Source organism: Poecilia latipinna, unplaced genomic scaffold (assembly GCF_001443285.1).
Source record: "Poecilia latipinna isolate Pla-1442-1.1 unplaced genomic scaffold, P_latipinna-1.0 Scaffold2179, whole genome shotgun sequence".
NCBI classification, from domain to species: Eukaryota; Metazoa; Chordata; class Actinopteri; order Cyprinodontiformes; family Poeciliidae; genus Poecilia; species Poecilia latipinna.
In genome coordinates, this window is record NW_015114795.1 from 44,597 (window position 1) to 69,576 (window position 24,980).

The 24,980-nt window shown below is 36.6% G+C and overlaps 1 protein-coding gene across 2 annotated transcripts in view; it reads right to left on the reverse strand.

The window, feature by feature from the left end:
* LOC106936597 (homeobox protein MOX-2) overlaps positions 1–23,518 on the reverse strand; it is a 53,662-nt gene extending 30,144 nt beyond the window's left edge. For both annotated transcript variants that reach the window (XM_015017705.1, XM_015017703.1), the window contains exon 1: positions 23,312–23,518. The gene's annotated coding sequence lies outside the window, so the exon portion shown is untranslated. The remainder of the gene's footprint in view (positions 1–23,311) is intronic.
* Positions 23,519–24,980: the final 1,462 nt, after the last annotated feature.

Genomic DNA, 24,980 nt, shown 5'->3' on the forward strand with positions numbered 1-24,980 from the left:
CTCATTCTGACCCGGGATTTCCTTGTGCTGTGGAAGGAGTGGTTTAATATGATTTGTAATGTTTTAATCCTGTTGCCATTTTTTCCTAGCAATTGTAATTTGCATTTGTATTGTCCTATATCAGTCACTGCCATTTTTGTACTTTAACAACCTTTAAGCTGAGAATTCAAGCAGCTAAAAGTCATTTTATGTCTAATTTTATACATTTAGGAAAAGGTTTGCTTTAAATGTTTAAGATTGAATACAACATACCTTATGATCTTCATAGTTACATGTCTTTAATGACTCAATAAACCATAGACTAATGGATCTATGGTTATCCTTATGAAGTTAAGAATGTGTGATAAAGTTTGTCAGAGGTGTAAACTGGAGCATCACCAGCCTAACAATTAATAATTATTCCAAAAAGTGATAAAAGAAAATAAACTTAAGTCTAAGAACAAACATCAAACCTGCTTCTATTTTTCCTGTTTTTTTTTTTTTTTTATGAATCCAGTTGTAAAGATTGATGCCTCTCAACATTTGACCGTATGATCAAACAGATCTAAATAAAGAATGGTTTGTTAGTGGTTGAACTTGGTGTTCAGCTAAATCTGTGGTAGTGTGGCACAGTCTGTAACCTTTTCTCCAACCTGACCAACCAAATCTAAATGTTCTGTCATCATTTGCATGTCAAACATAAGACTAACAAGGATAAACACTGCAGAAGGCTTGGTGAGCGGTGAAGAGTGAGAGGCTGGTTAGCGCTAATTTGTACCGTTGACTTTATATAAGACTTGTAAGCAAAAGAAATACGAAGCAAAAACCGATAAAAGTACAGAAAAAATGTTTCTAAGAAGAAATAAAGTCAAAGTTTCTGATCCTTATAATCAGTAAAACCTGTAATTTTCTTAAGATTAATTTTATTTTCCTGGCATGAATCTGATTCAGGTTCTGAATTAGTGAATTTAAGAGATACAACACAGATTTAAATTATGATGCATATTAGATCACAAACAGAAACAGAATAAAGGATAACAGGAAAAAAACCAATAAGAATTATATATAAAAAAGGAGGGAGTAAAATATAATTGCAAATATTTGCAAGTGGTGCAAGAAATGTAAAAGCAACAATGTGCACAAAACAATCAAAAACAAGTAGATAAATATGAGCCTTTTTTAATTTAGTAGTATCTTCATGTTTCTTTTTTTCTTTCAATTTCTACTCTTCAAAAATGGGAAAGACAAGTAAACATGCCACTGAAGTTATGCACCTATGTGTGGAAACAGTCAGAAAACAGCTATAAGATTGAAACCGAATGAAAACTATAGTGGTGAGATAAAAAGATGAGAAAAAATAGTTTTCAGATGAAGAATGTGTTTTTATCTAACAAAAATCCAGAGTAAAATTATTTTTGTGTTACTTTATTTGAGCTGGAAGAAATGCAGTTCTTGAAATTAGACAAAAGTTTATCCGGAGATGAAATTATGAGCTACTTTGACTAGCTCAAGAAATGTAGGAATATTACATATATACACAACCAAAGCAAGCACATTTGCATGCTTAAGTAAATACAATTAGGCAACAAAATTCAATATTTATTGCATTACCTTCCCTTTTTTTCTTATGTCCTACAGTCTAGTTTTGTAATTTCCACTGTTTGTTGCAGTATTTTAATATTCTGCTTGTGATTGGTTGTTTCTCATCCAAGCAATGCCATATTTGCCAGGAATCCTTTGATTAGACAAAAACAAAAACACAGAAAGAACACTAAGCATTTTATTGAGTTGAGCTTATGCCAAAAAATACTGAGAGAGCGAGTATGAGTTTTAAATGCACCACTAATTATTGTTCACTCACACAGATATATGCGCTCACATCAGTCTCACTCAGGTTGGAAGATCTTTTCTCAGAGACAAATAGTCAAGGTGGCTCAGACTTAAAGGAAATGATGAACATCAGGAAAAACATTTTAATGCCCACAGGGGAAATGTTTCTCTTCAAAAGACTCTGGGAGCTCCGATAGAGTGCAGGGCATCATGGATTCTTTGGAAGATCAGGATGTTTTAAATAAAATCTGGTGATTTCTGTAGGAAAACTGGAAGTGGGACTTTTAGCAAGATAAAGATTCAAAATACTTGAAAAAGAGGACTAGAAAATAGAAGGCACCTTACAGTTTGGTATCTTATTGGCATCAATAAAGGTGTATTTTTCCTCAATAGGATAACTATACTTAAATGAAAAGTTTTTTTTATAATTACACTTCAATAAAAGTTTTATTTACTTTAGGGCTATAAACCACTGGTGTCAAACTCAAGGCTTGCTGGCAGAATTTCGCCCACCATAGCTATTTATATGGCCGTTATGACTCCAGAGAGCCACATAACTTCAGGATACAAGTTTTGTGTTAAAATATTATTTTATGAATAAAGAAGTCATATCAGTTTTTATTTGTAACATGCAAACTTACAAAAATGTGAAAAGGTGTTAAATTTGCCTCATCAACTGGAGAAAATGCCATTTTAAAGAATTTAATAGGATGTTTATTAATTTGCCACAACTGGCACATTAAGGACATTGATGATGTTGATATGGTCTGAAATGAAAATGAGTTTAAAAACATCTCCACCTGGAGTGGCAGTACGTGTAGAGGCCTGCAAATATTTGAGAAACATTTTAGCATTTGTAGTTGGCTTTGTGTGTTGAATCCACTTTTCTGAATGTTGGAGGGAAAGTATGCAATTGATATTTTCAGTTAAATGGGGAAAATAACATTAGTTTTATGTCCCTGGCATTTCTTTTGATTCATGTAGTGTGTTTTAATGCAATGTTAGAATTAGCTGAAATCTGCTACATGTTCAGCCCGTCTGACTTCTCATTATGTTCATATATAAAATGGAATATTAAGAAGGTGCCAGTGTGGGAATAAAAGTTTTTAGTCACTTTGAACGTTTGTTTTATGACCATAAAGAGAAACAAAATGCTTTTCCAGTGCCGGCTCTGTTCCTCGCTGTGCTAAAATTCCTCACTCCCACTCCTTTACATCACAGATTGTTTTCCATGTTTGAAAACTCTGAATCGTGTGCCTGACATTTATCTGTCTGTAAATAAATAGCGTGTCTCAGCAGCAGTTATGAAGTCATGGGTTATTGCTGCTCAGTGTCAGTCAAATTTAGATCTTGCCTAACAGAAACCCGGTGACCTCTGCATATTTTGCACTCGAAGGGGTCACAGTTCGGGCCTCCGGGGAGCTGTTCTGCTCTCCATCTCCTCTCACGCTGGGGAGTGGAGTTCCCAAGCATTTCCCCTGACTGTGGCTCAGAACAATCCCACGTCGGCGCCCAATCAGGAGAGCGGAGCAGCTCGTTTCATCAATGTGGACATGACGCATGGCCAGGACAATGGGAGGATACGAAGGCATGCCGTAACGCGCAAACGCAGCCAGTTGTTTTACTGTGTAGTGGCAATTTCCTGAATTTTATGGTATAACACTTTAAAACCTCTGAAGTCATCAAGTGTTTTGTCATATTAAGTATGATATAAAAAAAGGAAGTCTGATAATAAAGCTGTAAAAACTCGCTGCCTGTGTGTTATTTCCATGTAGAGTCACGCTACAAACGGACCGGAGTCGAGCCTTTCCGCCTGTGTCGTGACATCTGCTGAAGCCATAGCCCTGTTTTCAGCAGGACCCCGTCCCGTCCTGTTTGCAGTTGCCGTGGCTACGGGGCAGCCCACAGGAGGCAGAGCAGGGTTTGGTCCAAAGCTCGCTGGGACCGGAGAGGAGGCGGCGGTTTGGATGGGATGGACTGTGCTGAGTTCCAGGGCTTTCCAGAACCTCCCTGGGGTTTCATTAAAACAAAAGGAGGAGGCGGCGGAGGAGGAAGGTCTTCCTGCTGGAGTTAGAGGTCCACACGCTGCAGAAACAACATGCGTTTCACAGCACAAGATCAAATTAAGCCGTTCCTTTCCAAGCGGACAATCAAAATCCATCAAACTGACATTGGATAGTATATTAGGCTACTGATGAACTTGGGAAACTACTGCAACACTTTTTTTTAAGTATCTGCAGACAAATCAGACCTTAGAGCTGCATAACGCGTCACTTCATATACATCTCCGTGGTCCATGATGAGATTTTTAAAGTTTAGTACAGAAAAAGGATTTACTTTTATTCCAAAGGGAATAAACTGTAGATTATGCAACAACATGACATTAACTCTCTTTTTTTTTTTTTAATTAAGCTGTAAATAAATTGAAGTACTCCCTGAGTCCTGATCTCAAAAAATCATGGCTCTGTAGAGAAGAGATAAAGACAAAAAAACCTGCAAGTTGAATTTGTAGAAATTGCTTACTATATTTAACCTTAGAGTTAAAGTGTTTGGATTTACTAGAAATACTGTGTATGAGCTGAAAATAGTGACACTTGCACATGAATTTTTCCAAACTCAAACAGTTTTAATTGTGTTAAAATAAAGCACATTCAGCTGATTGTTTCCCCTTTATTTCTCTACAAACTTCTGCATATTTTAACAGAATAAAGGGGTTTCCTGTCCATAAAGAAGCATTTAGGAAAACTAGTTTATACATTTATTTTTAAAAAGTTAGACTAATGTCCTGAAATCAATCAGGCAGCTGCCAGAATCCTAACCAACACCAGGAACATTAATATTACACCAGCTCCTCAATCACTGCTATTTGTCCAAGGATACAATTTCAAATCTCGTTCATGGTCTGTAAAGCTTTATTTAGCTTAACACCTTTCAGATTTACTGGTCAGGTATGAACCATGTGGATCCCTCAGGTCATTAGAAACCTCATCGCTCTCTGTTCCCAAAATAAAACCTAAACAAGGAGGAGCAGCTTGTAGTTTCTGTTCTTCAGCTATTGAATCTGAGGTATACAGAAACTCCTCGATCTTTCTAATAAGGACTGAAGACATTAAAGCTTGCCTTGTCTTAGATATTTATTTGCTGAAAGGGGACATAATAATTTTTGTACTTCTATTTGGGTCTCAACTGCTTCTGAAAACAACACAAGTGCTTAAAAAAAACCCACCCAGCTGTTTTTGGGCAGTATTTTAATGTTTTTGGTGTCTGAAAATGGTCCAATTCAAAAACCTCCTTATTGTTAAGTCACATTCAACTGGCACTGCGCTGTTACCTAGCAACCTCAGGAGCCAAGCCTCATTGCCTAGCAACCAGCCTTTTTCATGTTGAGTGGGGGGGCGTGGCCAGCAGCAGCTCATTGGATTTAAAGTGACAAGACGCCCTAAAAAGGCTCATTCTGAAAGTAACTCAACATAGGCAGAACTGAACTGAGTAAAATCTAATTTTCTAAAAATGATTTTGTGCGATAAATTTAATGTTTTTTATGACATACAGAAGGATAATACGCCTTCGTTACATATTGTAGTTTTGATGTATTATTTTCCTTTCATATGCTCATGTTTTTATGCTTTTATTTTATGCTTTACACATCTTTCTGATTTATCAGATGATTTTATTTTACTTCGGTTTCTTTGTTCGTCCTGTAAAGCATTTTTACTTGTATTATGAATAAACTTGAATTATGAATTACAGTTATGCACTGCATTAAATGGGCTATGTTGTTATGTTATTAAATATTAAAAGAAAAAGGTTTCACATTGGTAACTTGAGCAGATTTGCAACAACTGCAACTCGCAAATAGTCTACTGCTGTATTTTACAGACATAAAATGTTTCCTTTTGTGGGAAATGATTGAAAATGAAGATGTGTAGGAGAGACCAAGAGGTTTAGGAAAGAAAATATGAGGAAAAACAGAAAACGGAGGAAACATTTGGAGGCGAACAGCTGCATCAAAGCAGTTTGTCTTAACAAAAAGGATGTAGTCTCTCAGTACAACAGCCTCATTCAGGAATTATTGCAGGATTTCCAGCACTTGGATCACAAATAATCACTGATTCACATCTAGAGATCAGTTCCTGTGCTGCAGCTACAGAGAGATTACGTGATGTGTTGTATTAATACATGATTTGTGGGTGAATGAACTTGAGGTTGAACAGATTTTTTTTTTTTTTGACGTTTTTGACGCATGGTTTGAAGCGATTTGCCAAGTGTACAAACAACATCTGAGTGTACTGAAATCCCTCTGGCGTGTGTTTATTTTTACTGACCATCTGCTGAAAACTGAAATCTGTAGTCTAAAGAAAGTGGGTGTACAGTTACAATTAAACACAAAGTACAACAACTTCTGGGTGAGTAGAATGGGAATATAACACTTCTATTAACAAATTAGCATTCACTTTCAGGTTGACTGGAAGCAATAAAGTACATAAATCAATTTATAATTAAATGTAAGACATTTTAATGAGTAGCTTCATTAGGAATACAGCCTTATTAGGTATTTAGTGCCCTTCCTGCTTATTTGCTAATTTTGGCTGTTACACCTTCAAATAAATTAGTCTTTCATTGCAGTGAAAGAACCACAGGATCTCCAATTTGAAGGGTGATTTCTCTCAGTCGCTGTTAAAAGTGGGAAAAACATGAGAAAGTCCAATTCAAGTCAGACATATAGGTGGAGTCTAAACATTCAGGAAATGGCTACAAAAAATAGCTACTTGCCTAAACTTGAGAATATCTATGGTCAAAGCAACGACTGAAACTTTTAAAACAGCAGAAAACCAAATTTGTCTAAGTCCTATAGAGTATAAGGGGAATGACGATGTTAATACTCACTTAGGATGTTGTTAATGTCAATGTTGTTGCTAAAAACTTGTGTATAGACTTTTTTTCTTATGGAAAAAAATGTATCCCTTTAAAAATTATTTGGTATGGTGTAGCTGCGGCCTGAAATGACAGCAATTTATGGACACATGAGTTGTAAATCAAAGACAGTGGACTCCCGACTGTTTGTGGTGCATTTTTTTATGCGAAGTTACACCAAATTTTTATGGGAAATTTGTGTATTTGCTGATTTTTTTTATAGAGCGCATCTAAAATATTCCACAGAAAATCCGTGCTATCTAACCTACTACTGGCTGGTGTTTGCAAAGCAATCAGTCCAAACAAGATGGTTTCCACTGCATGCAAAGATGCATTTTAGGCTATATTTGGTGTCGTGTCTGAACTGTTAAAATAGGAAATCATACGTGTTTCCACAGGGGATATCGAGGATTCAAAGATTTCAGATGTTGGTTTTATTGGAGGTTGTGGTCACATAACCTCCTACGAATACTGGGGATTCACTGCATGTACATTACTTAGGGGTGTAGAGAGACGAGAAAAAAAAAAACACAATATCAACTTCATAAGATTTCATCACTTTAAAAAAAAACTTCAAAGATGAACAGATCAAATAGACTGAGATCAATGGTGTAAAATCAAAGTGAGTACAAATAGTGCATTTTGGCACTGTATAGTTTTTTGTTTCTGTTAAATTTTTTTGGTTTATCATCTAAAAATGAAGTTTTAATTATTAGCTAAATTGGATTATTTTCACTTTCAGTTTCGTGTCTATGGCATCATGAGGCGAGTAAAGCATTTGCATTTCATCATATAAGAATAAGTGTTGTGAACATTGGGCCACATTTAAATCACACTCGTATTTCAGAGATTTACAAGAGCAAGGAAAGCTGGCGGGATGCTATAAAAACATTTTTTAACATTTAGCAGTGTAAAATGTCTTAAAAGGCAATATGGGAGCGTATTTTTTCTTTGACTTCATGACTTCTAACCCTATGAAACAATGTGCTGATGAGCAAAAGTGGGATGAAGGGATGCGCCTCATGACAGTTACCAGATTTGTTTTTAATGTAAAACAAATCTACTTTCTTTAAATTATGATGTTGCATGTTGTTTAGCTTTTTTGTTCCTCTGGGATTTGACAAGCACTTGATCTGAGAAACTAAACAAACTAAAACAAAAGAAGTTAGATAATTAGGCAAACTTCATTGTTGTTCACATATTTGACAAAAGAAACAATGGTTAAAATATGTCTGTTGTAAACATCCATCAGAGTTTACGCTTCAACTTCCTGCTTCAACCTCAAGTATTGCTTATACTTAGCAGTTGGTTTGCTCATGTTTTATGCATTTCAAATATAGTTATTGTGCCTCATGTCAAAAAATGTTGTCCCGACTAAAGGAATAAAGACAAAACAGGGAGGATTTAGAATATCGTGTAAGATTTGTATACCAGAGGGTAGATGAATTGTCTCACAAGATGAGGATTAGTCGTGTTAAAAAGTGCCGCAGTTTTGTAAATACCTTAACGATGTTCTGTGATCACACATGCACCATTTTCCCTCTTAATGAAGTGTGTCATACAAGCAGATGTTTATCTTCCACCTGATTGATCCTCTATAAGGCGCTGATTGTAACCAACTAATTACACAACTCTGAGTGGGAGGCAAAATATACACACACACAAACTTTGTGGAATGCTAAAAAAGTTTAAAAATACACAAGTTAGTGGTGCTGATGCATAAATGTACGTACAGATCCTCTGTATAAATACACAAACACATTTGCAGGCATGGGTATGTTTGCACAGATTGCATGCCCTGTTCTCACACCAACACAAGCACCAACACACATTCCTGGATTCAAGCTCTCATTGGTTGTGTTTACATGCCGCCATCACTTTGTGGTCTGGCGTGAGGCATCGAAAGTGATCAGAAAGGGGAGCAACAAAAAGCCGGGCCAAGCCTGAGAGTAAATAAGCAATAAATCTATCCCACATCAGCGGAACGGCTCACTGTAAACACCCTCTTTAAAGAGAACATGTTGTGGCGTCCCGTGCTGATGGGAAGATGGCTGGCATTCCTGCTGCTCTCCACAAGAAAGGGTAGCGCTAGAAAAAGAGCTGTGAGTTTACGGGGGTTTGGCCAGTTTCTCCCGGGCATCTGGTGGCTTTAATCTGCAGAAAGCACAATTAGTCAACGTCAGAGGGAAGGAGTGAAGGCGAGATGGAGAGCTTTGTTTTGGATTTACAGCATGTGAGAAAGCCAGAGAGGAAGAATGGATGCTGAATCTAAAACTGCATCAAGAAACAATAAGTTTTTCCAAGGTTTTTCCTTTGTAGAAATAATGGAAATTTTCTCTGTTAATGGAAAATGCATCATTGTCCAGAGGACTGCATACTCAGGGCTCAATTACTGCATTAATGGATGGATCTGTGTGGGTTACAACAGTGGAAACTGGAAAAAAAACATGTTTGTCACATTATGTCACGAGTCCATTCATCACTTCAGTCACAGTTTGTTGAAATTGTTTCAGATTTTATGCAGTGTGCAGCTCTTTCCACGCATAATCGGGTTTCAGACGAAACAATAACTGCACAGGAACAATGTACTAATGTAAATTGGAAATAGGGTTTTGTAGTCACAAGTATAGCTAAAAAAATTTGAATGCCATGAAAAAACTTTTTACTAATAGTTTCTTTCTTGTAGTTAAGATAATAAAAAACCCAAAATTCAGTGTTTCAAAGAAAACCATAATCCTGAAAATGTTAAGTACTGTATTCAAGGAAAGTTGAGTGGAAGAGAAACGAGTTGTAGGAAAAGGAGTACTAGCAACAGGAATAACCACAGAGGATTATCAAATAAAATAAATTAAAAAATTTTAAGAAGCATCAGAATGAACTGAGGAGACTTTACTGTCTGTGCAATGAATCTATAGCAAATGTAAGTTCTACTTCATAAATTGCGTGACAAAAATCTTAAAGTTCTTCATGACATTCAAATTCTTTTGAGCTTTCATAATGCAACTTCTATTTTTGCTTAAAAGTGGTTTCAGCATCACATAAAACATTTTGTATTTTGCTGAAAGGTCATAAATGTTGGCAGAGTGGCTGTGACATAATGGGAGAGTTGAGTTCAATATTGATGCGTTGACCTTTTGAAGCGTGAATCGCTGTTTGAATGTGTGCGGGTTCTATAAATTTAAATACTTTTGTATGCTAACAACAATAGGATCAGAAAGTTTGTAAAAATGTATTCATGTATTTCCAAGACATTTCTGTCTACCACCAAAAAAAGAAATAAAATAAAAACTTGATATATTTTTAGTGTTTTTTGTTGAGGCACTTGTCTCTTGTCTATTTAAATGATCTTTAGAACTGAAACAAAATGTGAGAATAAACTAGTACCAAGTTATAGTTAGCATTACAACAAACAAATACTGGTCTAGTATTAGTTTCATATATACATTAGCTAATAAATAGCATTTATTGGGGAAAAAACTTTGATATAACTGATTAACTCCATGAACAACCAGCTATTTTAACATTGACCTTTTGTGCTTTGTGGATGATGTCACCGACTAGCTGCTGGATAACTGTTAGTTGAGCAGTCTTCCAGGATTGTGTAGACCATAGCAGAGCATTTCTGTATTAAAAATTATTTTCATTGATTTTATGTAGCACCGAGTGAACACCGAGTATTTGAGTGGTTAGGAACCACTTATTAAATCTGTAAATACTTGATTCGCCCTCTAAACACGCTCATCATTCCTTATTTTACCAGTTCAAACTCACAATATATGTATTAGTTCACAGAATGGAAACCATCTTAGCACTCCCACATACACAAAAAAAAATCTATACTACCTACTGTCAAAAACTGTTAAATTATTCTAGGTTTTGATAATTAATTTCAGCTTTATAAAACAGCCATGTCTATCAGAATATACTACATATGATTAAACTGATGCATTGTTTAGAATATCACACACTGTAGTGTCTGTGTAGAAAAAACAAAAAGAGAAGTGGCAGGGAAACTTTCGCTAATCCAATAATAGCGGAACTAGTTTTTCATTTAGCATCTTTGCTAAGTTTGAAGATTCTTAGCGCACTTAGCCAGTCCCAAATAAATTTTTCCTAAAAAAGTGCTCATTTACTTGGTAATCATTGACACGTAATTCAACATGGTTGAATTAATGCTTGTTTAAAGCATTATCATTAGCTTTCACTAAATACGGAGTTGGTATAGCATGCTAGCTGAACTAATGTTTATGGTTAGCATTAAGATTAGCACAACTAACCGTTTCACCAGTTCTTACCAGTGGAAAAAAATGGCCGGATTATCTTAAAGTGAAACTCTTAATATTCCAAATGAAAAACATGCCTGATTTTGTAACATCTCAATATTTAAATCTATGGCTAAAACAAGCTTAAAATTGACATTACAACAAACATAAAGCTGCCGACATTGACATTATCTAATAAATTATTTATATTCCTTAGTAGATTTTTATTTCTTTATTTAGGATTCTATGACAGAAATAAAAGCTTCCAAGTGCTGCAAATAATTAGCTGCTGAGCTAAAAGCAAATACAAATTAAGCACAAGTTTAAGTTGCAACTTTCTCTAACAAATGAAAACTCATAAGATGTTTTCATATTTCAAATTAGGCATGTAGCTAATCTGTGGCTGTGTTTCCTACACACTAAACAAAAATGTTCATTGTCTTGAAGCTGAAACATCAGATGTTTTGTCCGGTCATGTGAACAGAAGTAGTCAGATGAGACATGTTTGATATCTGAGAACTGATGATCCCTGTTGTTATTGTATGGCTTTTCCACAGTTTACGTCCTCTGAGGCACGTCAGCTCTGTTTTAATAAACTAAAACCTTCATCAGCTTCCTCTATGTGCTCCTCACTTTGTAAAAACAAAGTTGAAAATCTTTCTCAAAAGATTAATTGTACATATAAAGCCAAACAGAATTCACAGGGAGACAGAAAAGGCTGTTTGTTTCACTTTATAGCTTCATGTGGGATTTATGAAAGGTAAAGTACACAGTTAATGTAGTACACTATCAATATTTATGGCACCCATTCAAATTTAGTGGAAGTTTTAAAAATTATGTTTCCAGAGACATTTAAATTGTATCAAGAGCAGATATCCTTGTTTCACTGTGCACCATATTATTGGGGTGAAAGGTTGGAGTTGTGGGAGGTTCTATCCAGGTGACTTTTTTTTTTTTTTTTTAAGAAGTTGTCTTATGAGAAAAAATACTTGTCCTCAGAATAAATAAAATTTAGGGAATGTAGCGTGAGCCAACATTTGTATCTTGACATTTTATCTTCAAAATATTGCTGCTCTTTAATTTAACTAGCCGGCTGATTTTGTTGGGGGGTTTTTTACGGAGACAAAATAAACTCCCAATATTAAATGAGAAGAAGCATGTATGTCATTCATTTTAACCATTTAACTTTGAAAAAATTATATTTTGTCATTACTTTGTAAACCTACCGATAATGAGTCTTTAAACCTTTTAGCTGATAAACTGTCTAAACAGGTAATTAGATAAAAATATTTTGTTAGATTGATCACTAGTTGCTTTATTGATAAAACATTGCTAGAGGGTCTGAAAAGTTGCTAAATGTAGTGACAGAGTTGGCAAGACTTGCTTTCCTTCATCAATCACACTTGGCCACGCCCCTTATTGTCTCTTGGCTCCGCCCACTGTGGTGGAAATTTGGTGTGATGCTTTTACAGAGGGGTTAGTTACACTTTAAAGCAACTTTTATTCTGTGAAATGTGTTCAAATACCTGCAATGTGCAACGAGAGCTAATTACTCTGAGAAATAGGGAAATTTTCTGATGTCAGAGAGGAAGCACTTGATGATTGGTCAGTTACATTTTCCCTTTAGCTCACTGGCTGTATGGCTTCACTTTAAATCCTAATGAGCTGCTGATAGCCACGCCCCCTAACTCAACGTTTACCTTTGCACATGAAAATGGCTGCAAAGAGATGTGCAATCCGTACACCTTTGAAAAGCAGAAGTAGAGCTGGCTGCACAACCAACTTGGCATTTGTCTTTCTAATAAAAATTACATAAAATTTAAAGAAAGTCTACTGAAAATATTGACTTCATTTAAGTTTGAGACTTGATCATAATCAACAAATTTGATTGATAAGCATTAGAATTCGATAACCAGTTACATTGGTTTATCAGAATTAGGATCAGCTAAAGTAGCTAATGGTTAACTAAAAAAAAAATGAGAAAATGTCATTTTACATTATAGGAGTAATGTAAAATGACATTACTCCTATAATGAGAGGGAAGGAGGCTTTATGGCCTCCTTCCCTCTCTGCTCTAGGTCGCTGGATTTTATTTTTCTCTAAATAAAAAATTTAATTTAGAGAAAAAGCTTCATATGATTTTCATGGTCAAAATAGATTTGAGATATTACTGTTTCTAAGGCATTCAGATGTTATATTTTTCCTTTAGTTCAGTTGTTTTTTTAATCTACTCTAGAGTTAATCTTTTTACAATCTGTCTCTGAATGTAGAGACTAAAGATACTGTTACTAACTACAATGGTGATGAATTTATTTGTTGCTTTGCATCTTAAAAAGAGCTTGCTGCTGCACTCTGAGTGTTTTACCACAGCTCGTCCGCCTCAACAGATTCTCGTGAGGTCACGGATGAGAGTAACGATCATTTTACTGGTCACGATCAGGACCATTTAATGGTGACGGAAAGAAGCTGGGAAACTGATCCCGCTCTACCTTGTAAAAGTTGCACACTTAACTAGACGCATGCAAAGAAGTGAAATTGATCGTAGCAGAGTGGGTGTGAAATATACGCGCAGCTCTCGGCCACCTGGAGGTGCACACATGTGTGTTTGTGCGTGAGAAAACATGACACCGTGCCGCCCTTTCCCCCCCCCTCCATCCACCACTGAGAGCTGGAGGCGAGGAAAAGAGCAACAACCTCAATAACTTCTACGGCTCAAATTAGAGGTGCGTTTTTTTAAAAGAGGCCTCCCACGCAGCTATCACCGTGTTCACGACTGAAGACTAATTATTAGCTCCATCAAACCAGAGTTAACCCTGGAGACTGAAACACCCGCTCTTAAGGATGGGAATACTTTTATAAAAGGCCTTGGAGACATAAAACAAAGCGATTGGTTTTGACGTTTGGGAACAATTTAGCTCATTTGGGGTTTTAGAAAAAGGGAACCAGTTCTGAACCGATCCTGTGCTTTATGGCCTCCTTCCCTCTCTGCTCTAGGTCGCTGGATTTATTTCTGCGTCCGCGCAGCAGGACATAAATCATCCTTGGACTCTTTCTTCTCTGCCCTCTCTTTTCTTTTCTTTCTCCCTCTGAAGCGAGGGATGTGGCTGTCTGCAGCCCAGAGTCCAGCTCTCTCCCCTCCGGAAGAATTAGGCCCGCAGACATTACCACATTGTATTTTGCGGCGCATAGTTTTTCAAATTGGGGGAACCAGTCCTGGCTCCACCACAGTCCCAGTCCTGCGGGCCCCTGGGGCCTCTTTCCCTCACTCTCTAATTAGATTAGCCGGGTCCCCAATCTGGCAACGAAGGGCTCCAATCTGGCTATCCAGCTACCTTTGCGGCAAAGCAATATCTGGTCTTAAGAGGAGGAAATGACCTAAATGTCGGTCAGTATGGTATTCTGTTACACCCAATGGTGTGCTGACAAAACAGCTTGAGTAATGAAGACGTTAGAAGAGCAACGAGGGAGAAGGGAGACGAAAAAGGATTTACAGCTGAGCTCTTTGAAATGTGCTGGGCCAACTGAAGGCTTGTGGTCAGGGCAGCCATTTTGGGAGGAGAGCTGGCAGCTGAAGGGGCCATCACGAGTCGGGTCAGTTCCAAAACAGCCAATTAGGCACTCATGCCCTGTTGCGAATCAATAAATGTCATCCGTGCATGTCGCTACTTGGATGTGGACGGTTCATTTGCCACAAAATAAGACAAAGAAGATCATTTGGTCATTAAAAACAATTATACCTGACACCCCGTTGTGTCTGCTGTTACGCAAGTGTTTCAGCATCTTCAAGCGCCTGAGCAGAGGCCCATTAAATATCACAGCAGCGTCGGAAAGGAAGTTGCGAGGCCAACAGATGACGCCGAATTTAAAGCCAGGCGTTTGAGAAATTTAGGAGCCTGAGAGTCTTGCACGACACAGTATATCTGTCAGTACCAATGCTTAAGCCACTGCCAAAAAGATGATTAAAAAGTATAAAGAAAACACAAAGTGAGTCTGTGCGTAAAAGAAGTGTATTAAAAAAAAGTTGTTAAAAGGGGATGAGGACAGTCAAATGGTACGGTGCTTCCTGCAGAGAAACACATGTGCGGACAAGGCGAGCGCAGCCATGCACTAAATTCCACAAGCAGCCATCTTGATGGGACGTGACAGTATAAAACACGGGAGGACGTCTGGAGATTTCACTGACAGGAAGTAAGCGCTGTGAATGATTTGGCCTCATAAATCATTTCTCGGGGAGCAATGCGGGATGCTTCCAAAAACCCGCAGTCCCTTCTTTTTTTTTTATGATGGAGTTGATTCCTCAAAGGGTGCTGCTGAGAGCGCATCGCAGCTCCCACGCTATGACACAAATCAAGATGTTATGGCAGCCTGCGATGACTAATTTGCTGTTGTTATGTTTGAGGGTTATTTTTTTTTCTTTTTGCAGAAAATAGTTGCAATCCTTCACTTTGGTCCAGAGGGAGCAAAAGCTCAGAACTCAGGACTGAAGGGTGGAGGTAGTGGGAGTCTAAGAGATGTGTTCATGGGAAAAATCGATTGGGAATTTGTCTCTGTGGAATATTTTGTGAATGTTTGTGTGAGGCAGGCAGAGCATCTGACTTTAGGAGAATATTTAGTTTTGAGATGAGTTCTCTTGAGTTACAGAAACTGACCAAGCAAGAACAAAACCACAAAAGGTGTTAGAAAATCTGTTAGTGAACAGATTAAACAACATTTAAGAATCTAATATAGATGACTGGATGGATGAAGATGAATAGAGTGAAAGCTTCAACTGGTAATCAATTAGTTTATCAATGTTTTTCCAAATTAGTCAACTACTCTATGATTATTTTTATCTTCTCTGCTGTTTGTGGTGGCACCGTCTGTTCTTTGCCTTTGCACAATTTTAACTCTGCAGTTCTTCTGCGTCATGTCAGAGTCTGACAGCAAATTTAAATACTTTCTGAATCAAGAATTCAGAGGTCCTGTGCTTTCTTTTTTAATCGGGTCCAACTGTCAAACTTAAAATTCTGAAGTAAAACCTAAAATTGATTATTGTTACTTGATTATAGTCTTTTGACTTGAGACAATATACATCTGTCCATTGTCTTCCACCATGAAATGAATTAAATAATATAAAGTAAATTTTAGCATTTCTATGATTATCTCCATGATTAATTAAAATATTTTAATTAGGTACATATTTAGATGCATTTATATGCAGGAAGTGAAAGTAAGAAGTGAGAAATGGTTAAAATCCCTTGGTGTTAATAAGATTTATATGAGGAATTTGATTTCAAAGCTTTTGTTTACTTTGTACTTGTTATTGAATATCACTGCTACTTTGTTACTGTATTTAGTGAAAAGGTGTTTTATAAATAAACTTCACATTCCTAATTACTGAATGCTAATGTATGAGCATGAAATCAGCATTATGAAAAGTACCTGAAGCTGTGTAAAAGGAATAATGTCTCATTACATGTCCTTTTATGCAAACACACACATGAATTTTGATGTTCATAAACATTGTATTTATGAAAGTGAGACTATGAACGTATGCATATGAGGCTCATGTAAAGCAACATTTAGATATTCCTCTGGTGATTTTACTTTTTTTCCCCCTTTTTTGTTGTTTTCCATAGATAAACTCATACTTCTCCTTCGCCACTGCAGTGAGTGAGGTGGAAAACAGGCACAAGGGGAGAGGTGCAGCAGCAACATCCATACAAAGTGTCCATTCTGGAAGGAACAAACTTAACGCTTTTATTTGGAGTAATCTTATAAATGATCTTCAAGCTTCTTATTATTGAGCATCTGTAAATTCATTATATTAATTCAATATATAAATAATCAGAACCACCCTAGTTCAGTTTGTTCAAAAACTCAATAGACCTACTATTATTCAATTCTTACCATTGCATCCAAACTCCTTTAGCTCTAAAATACATGGTACATGTATGAAAATAACACCAGAAGCCCAGAGTATATGTAATTATATGGAAGATATTTAATCATTCTTAACTTTCTATTCCTCTTAAAGAGCCATCTTTTGGTAATGGAGATGTGGAACCTGCTTATAGTCACCTTCCTCATACTGCATGATTGCTATATAACAAATAGGGTAACAACACAAAAATCACAAAAAAATAATTGTACTAAAATCTAAATTTAAGAACTGCACTTTTATCAGAAAACGTTCACACTGTTAAGTTTTAGCTGTCCACATACAAAAAGCTAAATACACATTGCATCAACATGACTTGCGTTTTTTTGATATCCAAACTGAGTGATACAATCAAAAAAACATCCTTGTTGGCTCAGCTTTCTCACTTCTTGTTGATAATATTGTTTTTTTATGCACATTTTGTACATTTCTTCTCATATACTCAGCTGACATTATTTTTAATGAAAATGCTATTTTTCGTAATAACTGCACAGTATAATTTTTCTTATGTTGTAAATGTGTCCTTATTACAAATCTTAACTTACTGCTGTGAGACCTGAACTTCCCCACTGTGAAACAATAAACCATATTTCTACTTTTTCTATTTGGAAACTGACCTAACATAAAGCTAGAGCCACAGTAGGTAACTTCTATAAAAATGCAATTTTGTTTTTGTTTATTTGCAGAAACTGTCACCATGTCCTGACCAGAAGAACATTGTGTCAGAGCTCAGCAGTGCTTTTCCTGCTAATGTGACTCTGTGTTTCTTCTAAGTATGCCATGACTAATTCTGCTGAACATCGTGACAAATGTCACGACTAAAACTCAAACTGAAGATGTGCTGTTTTGGTTTTAGGAAATGCAATGGATACTAACTGGCTTGTGTTTTTTCACATCATCCTTTAATGTTCCAGTAAATCTCTGCTCCGCGAGGTTGAACGCATTTCCAAAAAGACAAAGAAAAATGTTTTTGTCGGAAAAAATGTGACAGCCCCTCCACACATCACACTGTGTTAGCAAAATACCTTATTTTCAATATTTGTCCGAGTTTTTATTACAAATGTGAGAAAATCTTTGTTTATATTCTGCTAATGTTGAAAAACTACAATTTTCCAATTGCGGTGTTTCCGAAATGAAATTAGAATCACATGTGAATAATTGTGTTTACGCGATACATTGTTAGAAATTGTGGCAGCGATGAATGTAAACAGTTGCATGAGATATGTTCATATTTCTGCCATCATATTTCTGACTTCAGAGGAGAAGTAGAGCAACAAAGCCCTTAAATTTGGGAGCGGCTACATTTGCGGCATTTTGGGAAAATTGTCGTTGGCGATTTTACAGAACAGCTTCGGATTCAAGACACAAAGTTTGTTAGAGGTCTGGTGGAGCCAGCTGCACATTGTCCAAAGGAAAACAAAAACAAACCATCATCCTCCTACTACTTCCTGTTGTCGTCTTCGTGGTTTTTGTCAGTGGTAACATCCAGCTGTTGATCACGTAACTCGTATGATGCGAAAGTGTTTCAATCGTGATTCCATTAAACAAGTTTATTTTCATGATTTCAATTTGTGGAAATCTGTGTGGAAGTTTGGGGCAACACCTACAAAACTTCACTTCAGCCATTGTGAACCGTAAAGAGACATCCGAATAGTTCACAAGGTTGATTCTTATTACCATACCAACAATTTATTAATAGATTCCTACCTCCTCAAACTCCCAGACCTTTATAAGGCATGAAATTAACTATTAACTAATAATATTAAAAAGTTGCTTACTGATAGAGTGGGGTGATATGACCTCAAGGTCAGAATTTTAAATGTTCGAACAACCATGAAAAGAATGTGCATCTCAGTCAGTGGTGTGAATATTTGGAATAAACTCAGCAAAGAGTTTAAGAGTCCAAGCATAAGGTTTTTTAAGAAAAGTCTCAGAATGGTTATTATTAAAACTTCCAGGGATGAACAGGGTGATAAATATGGCCGGGAATTAAAGCACTTTGGATAGCTTGGGCATTTGTGTGTAGATTTGTCTATGTGTGTGTGTTTATGTGTTTATGTACATGTATGTGTGCATATGTATTATTTACATTTGGGTCAGGAATTATTTTTGGTTTCGAAGGGATATGGAAAATTGGAAGATTATTCATGAACAAACTTCCAGAAAACTGCAAAAGAGCCGAAACACTGAGTTCCTTTAAATCTGGACTAAAAACACACCTGTTTAGAGTTGCTTTTGAAACATAATCAATGAAACATTAATCAACAATCAAAATGTAATGCTTCAGTTGTTGACTGTACTGTATGTTCTGACTTTATATTTCTGTGTTTTTATGATGTAAAACACTTTGAAATTCCTTGTTGTTGAAATGTGCCATGCAAATAAAATTTTATTTGATGTTGTGACCTGTAGGGCAGAAAAGAGGTATGACTACATAAACCAAACTTTCGTCATGCTCCTTTTCAGACTCACAGTCACCAAACAAGTGGTGTATTTGCATGCATTTGAGTGAGTATGTTTGGTACTAGGATATTGTATTTACACTTAGAAAGTAGGAAAGTTACACTTTTATTATGTTTTGTTGAAATGTGTGAAATAAGAAAAACATTCATCATCAATTTGTGCAATTTTATGGTTAATGGAAATGCAGCTGGTGTGGAGCTTTTTTTTTTTGCTTAAAATACAATTAAGTTTTAGTTGTTTTTTTTGGCATATCTGTCCGTTTTGATGCATTTCTGTTCACTTCTTCCTGTTTATCTAAACGTGGAGAAAAATCCCTTAAAATTAGGATTAATCAAACAAATCTAGATGAAATGAGTTGTGAAGGCTTGAAGATGATCCCCAAATAAAAGCTCTTGTCAGACGTCTCTACAGCAGCATGTTCTGCTCTTCTGTGGGAGTAATCTCTGGATGAACGTCCTGTCTCGCTCTCTGGAGGTGGGCCTGATTGAACGGCGTCTGAGGAGTTGGGGGGAGGAAGGAGGACGCAGGTGATGGAGACCGAGAGGAGACGCTGAGCCCTGCTGGTGTCTGCGGGTCTGAACGGCGAAGCGAACAGAAACATGGCTGTCAGCATGATGGAGACTCTGCAGACGCGGGGGCGTAACGAGTCAAACTCACAGCTGCTTCTAACTAACTCGCCTCTCACTCAGCTTCAAACTCAATTCATTGAACTTTTACTGGCACTGAGGCAAAAAGAAATGTTTTATAATTCAACGCAGAACATCTTGTTGTGCTAAATCTTATTTAAGTCTTCTATCAGCAAGTGTTTCAGTAGCAGATCCATCGAGCATCTGTTGCCCTGTTTTATTGCGCTCTCTTTTATTTGTCCTTTGTTGTCTCTTTTCCCGTATTTTATGTACAGCCTGTTGTTTCTCTTTCAGTCTGGGTTTTGTTTTTTATCCTTTTATTTATCTCAATCTTTCTTTTATCCTCCTTCCATTATTATTTCAGTTTTTACCCTCACTGTACCCATTTCCTTCAGTTCAGCCCACATTCTTTTTTTGTTTTCCCGTGTCTGTTTATATTTTACTCATTGCACTACTTTAGCATATTTTACACAACTAAGGCAAAGCATTGATCCAAGAAATTACTCAAGTGAGAGTAAAAGCTGTTTTTTAAATGGTACTCAGGTATTGAATTCTAGTTTTTTTAAAGAGGTATTACAAATACATAATTAAAAAAAATAACAATAAAATCACTATTTACTGTAGAGAAGCCAAAAAATTTATAAAAATAAAAGCAGCCATACTTTGTGCCATACTCCATTAAATGGAAAAGTAGAATGCTGTAGATTTACTCTTTAACGTACTTTCCCCCCCAAAAGTTACTACAATACAGTAAATATAACCAGCTGTCCTACATCATCATCTCTTTATTATTTTTCTATGCTCCTGTTTGCCCTTCTTCCCTTCAAACATTTTCTCTTATTTTTCTGTGCTTTCTCCTTATATACTTTTTCCTTTAATTTATTAAAACGCTCCAGTTTGATCCCTCTTTACTTGTTTATTCTCTCACACTACCATTTTTGAGCTCATTATTTTCCATCTTTGTGATTTTCTACTTTTCTTAAATTCTATTTTTTTTTTTCTTCTCCTTTGACTTCCTGGGATTTTGTCTTTTCTTCTAGAATTTTATTATTTCTATTTGCTGAGACCATCTGTGTTTACTTTTACTGCTATTTCAGTGTTTTGCATCCATCTTGTTCTTCCAGCTTAGCCCGCCTTCCTTCCTTTATATCTTCCTCTTATTTCCAGAACCTTGTTTTATGCAGGGAGTGTTTTTCGTATCATCTCAGTTTTGACATTCCCCATCTTCGCCTTTCTGGACGTTCTCGTTTATAAAAACAAATCAGGAAGATAAACCCACAGAAACCCACGCGCTCTCTCATCCAGGGGTGATGAGTCATTTGCTCCTTTCCTCCACCTTCTGATGGAGCTCCACTGACCCAGCGGCCACCTTCAAACACAAATAACCAACGCTGATGTGCGATCTCGTCCTCCAACTAAAGTAATTGTAGATAATTGTTGGACCTAATTTGGACCAATTACTAAACTCTGACACAAAATCAGCCCTGTTGGCATTTAAAAAGTAGACAATGTTTAGATCCGAGTCCTGCTCAGATCACCCCTGTAGAGAATATCTAAACACGAGCCTCAGATTACAGATTAAAGGTTTTTACCTTGATGCAAATGTTTCAGATTTGCATCAACACTTTCTACTTTCATTGTCTTTTCACCCTAAATAATTATCTAAATGATCATAGGATAAGTTCCTGTGATGCTGGGATATAATTTTTTGCTGAATGTCTGAGGTCTTCTTGTTATGTCTCTACATCCTTGGCACACCTGTGTTGGAGTATTTCCTCCCATTTGTCTCTTCAGATACTCTGAAGCGCACTAGACAGACATTTTAAGTATTTCCAGAGATGCTTTATTGGATTTAAGTCCAGGCTTTTTTGTCCAGAATACTTGGCTACTTTGACTGTTTGATGGCTTTACGAGTCATTCAGTTCCTAATGCAGAAAACCATCCACAATGCGTAATGCTGCCTTAACAGAAGTAAACAGTAGCAAAGATACAAACTTAAGAACATACAGATTCTCAAATAGACTGTGAACTAACAAAAAACAAGAAATCAGGACATAAGATCCAACAAAAACTGCAACTCAGCAGTTTAAAAACACATTAAATATTCAAGTACAGAACAAAAATACAAGGAATTGTAAAACTAAATTAATTGAATTTGAAAAGCAGAGACGGACAAATCATTCAGACTTTTTTGACTAATAAATAAATATGAAAACTAAATAGAATATCAAAATATAAAAAGAAAATAAATATAAAGTAGATACATATAAACAGGGTTTTATTTTAACAAAATTATAGATGTGAAGTTTGTAAAAATCGGTTTATTTATTCTTCAAATTCATTCTGTTTAGTCAAAAAGTTGTTTTCTCCCTGACATTTATTGCTATGCAAGTTCTGCTATGCTGCGTTTGACGGTTGGTGGTTACCATAGCAACCAGTAACTGACAGCTTCATTCTGGAACTGTGTATCAGGATAAGCTCTGTGAATTTTTACAAGTATTATATTTAAACATATATTTTAGACAATTTAATTATCTACAGTGTTTCATGTGTAATTGTGTCATGTTTTGGATAGATTTCTTCTTTTTTTTTACTCTTATAATGTTGCGCATTTTAGCTGTTGTCTTTTACAACTGTTAGTTGCTGTCAAGCAAAATAGTCATTGCTCTGATTATTTATTGCATTTTATTTAATGTATAGCACTTGATTTATCTCTCCTTAGAATAAATACAATGAACGTGAGTTGGTCTGTTCTGAAGTCAAGCTATTGGACCTGAGATGAACAAAGAAGGGTTGTCACTTAATCATTCAAGGTCGGAAGTGAGAGACAGGTGACCTGAACAGAACTGTAATTGTTTTCCAAAGTTGTTTTTGCCAGTTTATTCATGGCTTCTACTTGTTCGAGTCGAGCTAATTTGTCTGTGAACGTAACACACCTGGTTGGGGCTCATATACCCAACCACGTGTGGGTATTTATAAATGTTGGAAATAGCTAGCTTAGCAACCGACCCATACCTCCTCCCCCACAAGGTGTTCATCAAATTACTGACTTTACCTGAATTCACACCACATGATGACGTAGTGACATGATTTATGTCACTACGTCATAAACAGCGTTTCCCCCTTAAACCGGAGCAAAATTGAAAAACGTACAAAAGACGAGATGCTAACCAGTTTTTTCCGTACATGCTAGGCTACATGACAGCGCGGCACTGTCTCCATGGTTACTAATGGTTACGTACCTTCTCCATAATGCGATGTTTGATATCTTTCTAATTCTGCTTACTTATAAAGCGTATGAACTTTAATCTTCTTACCTTGTAAAAAGTGTTCGCTGCAAATCCGCGATTACACCGAGGGCTGACAGTCATTATGATTAACGGCTACTATCCATCGTCTTTGGCATCTTTCCTCATTGAAATTTATAAAATAAAATGGTTTGCATCCTTGTCTTTTTCAGTAGTCGACTGCTCTCCATACCCTATAACCATTTTTAAAGTAAAATCAACTAAATAAAAGCCATATTAGGTTACAGATTTCTGTTTTCTGGCAGGCTCTATCATTGGCTGTTTTGACGTCCGTTGTTCTATCAGATAGCCATACGCTGTCAGGATAGCATACATGCAGTTAGTACGCATGCCCGCGCATGCGCATTAAAAAGTCCGACCGTCAGTGGAGTTGTCAGTTCAGCATACGCAACAAGTTATGACGAAAATAAGTCATTAAATTGTTTATAATATCATATAATATGATAACTAGATAAATATACATGCGTTGTCGTACATTTAAAGCAGGGTCTAGCTGCAGCTGCAGTCAACTACAACACACGCCCATGTAAAACTCATTAACCTACCTGACCGCTAAGTTAGGATGCCATACACATGTTAATAACAAAGTGTATGATGATCTACGTCATGATTCTATGTTGCTGATTAAATAAAATCATATGGTAATGACAGCATATGCATGTCTGAGCTAAGCGTACGACTATCTGACAACGTATGCTGATCTGACAGAACACCGTTGTTCTATCAGATTACCGTATGCTGTCAGAATAGCATACATGCAGTGAGTACCATGCCTGCGCATTAAGAAGTCCGACCGTCAGTGGAGTTGTCAGTTCACCATACGCAGCAAGTTATGATGAACATAAGTCATTAAATTGTTTTCAATGATAACTATATAAATATACATGTGTTATGGTTTCAAAGTGTATTTAAAGCAGGGTCTGGCTGCAGCTGTAATCATCTACAACACACGCCCGTGTAAAACTCACTTAACCGCTAAGTCAGGATGCCATACAATAACAAAGTGTATGACGATCTACGTCATGATTCTATGTTGTTGATTAAATGAAATCTTATGGTAATGACGTGTCTGACAGATATTGCCGGTGTTCTATCAGATTACCATACGCTGTCAGGATAGCATACATGCAGTTAGTACGCATGCCCGCGCATGCGCATTAAAAAGTCCGACCGTCAGTGGAGTTGTCAGTTCAGCATACGCAACAAGTTATGACGAAAATAAGTCATTAAATTGTTTATAATATCATATAATATGATAACTAGATAAATATACATGCGTTGTCGTACATTTAAAGCAGGGTCTAGCTGCAGCTGCAGTCAACTACAACACACGCCCGTGTAAAACGCATTAACCTATTTAACCGTTAAGTCAGGATGCCATACAGCTGTTGATAACAAAGTGTATGATGATCTACGTCATGATTCTATGTTAAATGAAATCATATGGTAAAGACTGCGTATACATGTCTGAGCTAAGCCTATGACTATCTGACAAAGTATGCTGATCTGACAGAACACCGTCATGGCGGAGCAGGAAGAGTTCTGAAGAGTGGTGTCATGTGCAAGGGGTCAATACCAGAGTATATAAATAAATAAAACAGTAATAAAGTGAGATGATTGCAGCTGGAGTTCAGTAGTCTGACAACCGCAGGTAGGAACTGTTTCTGAGCCTGGTGGT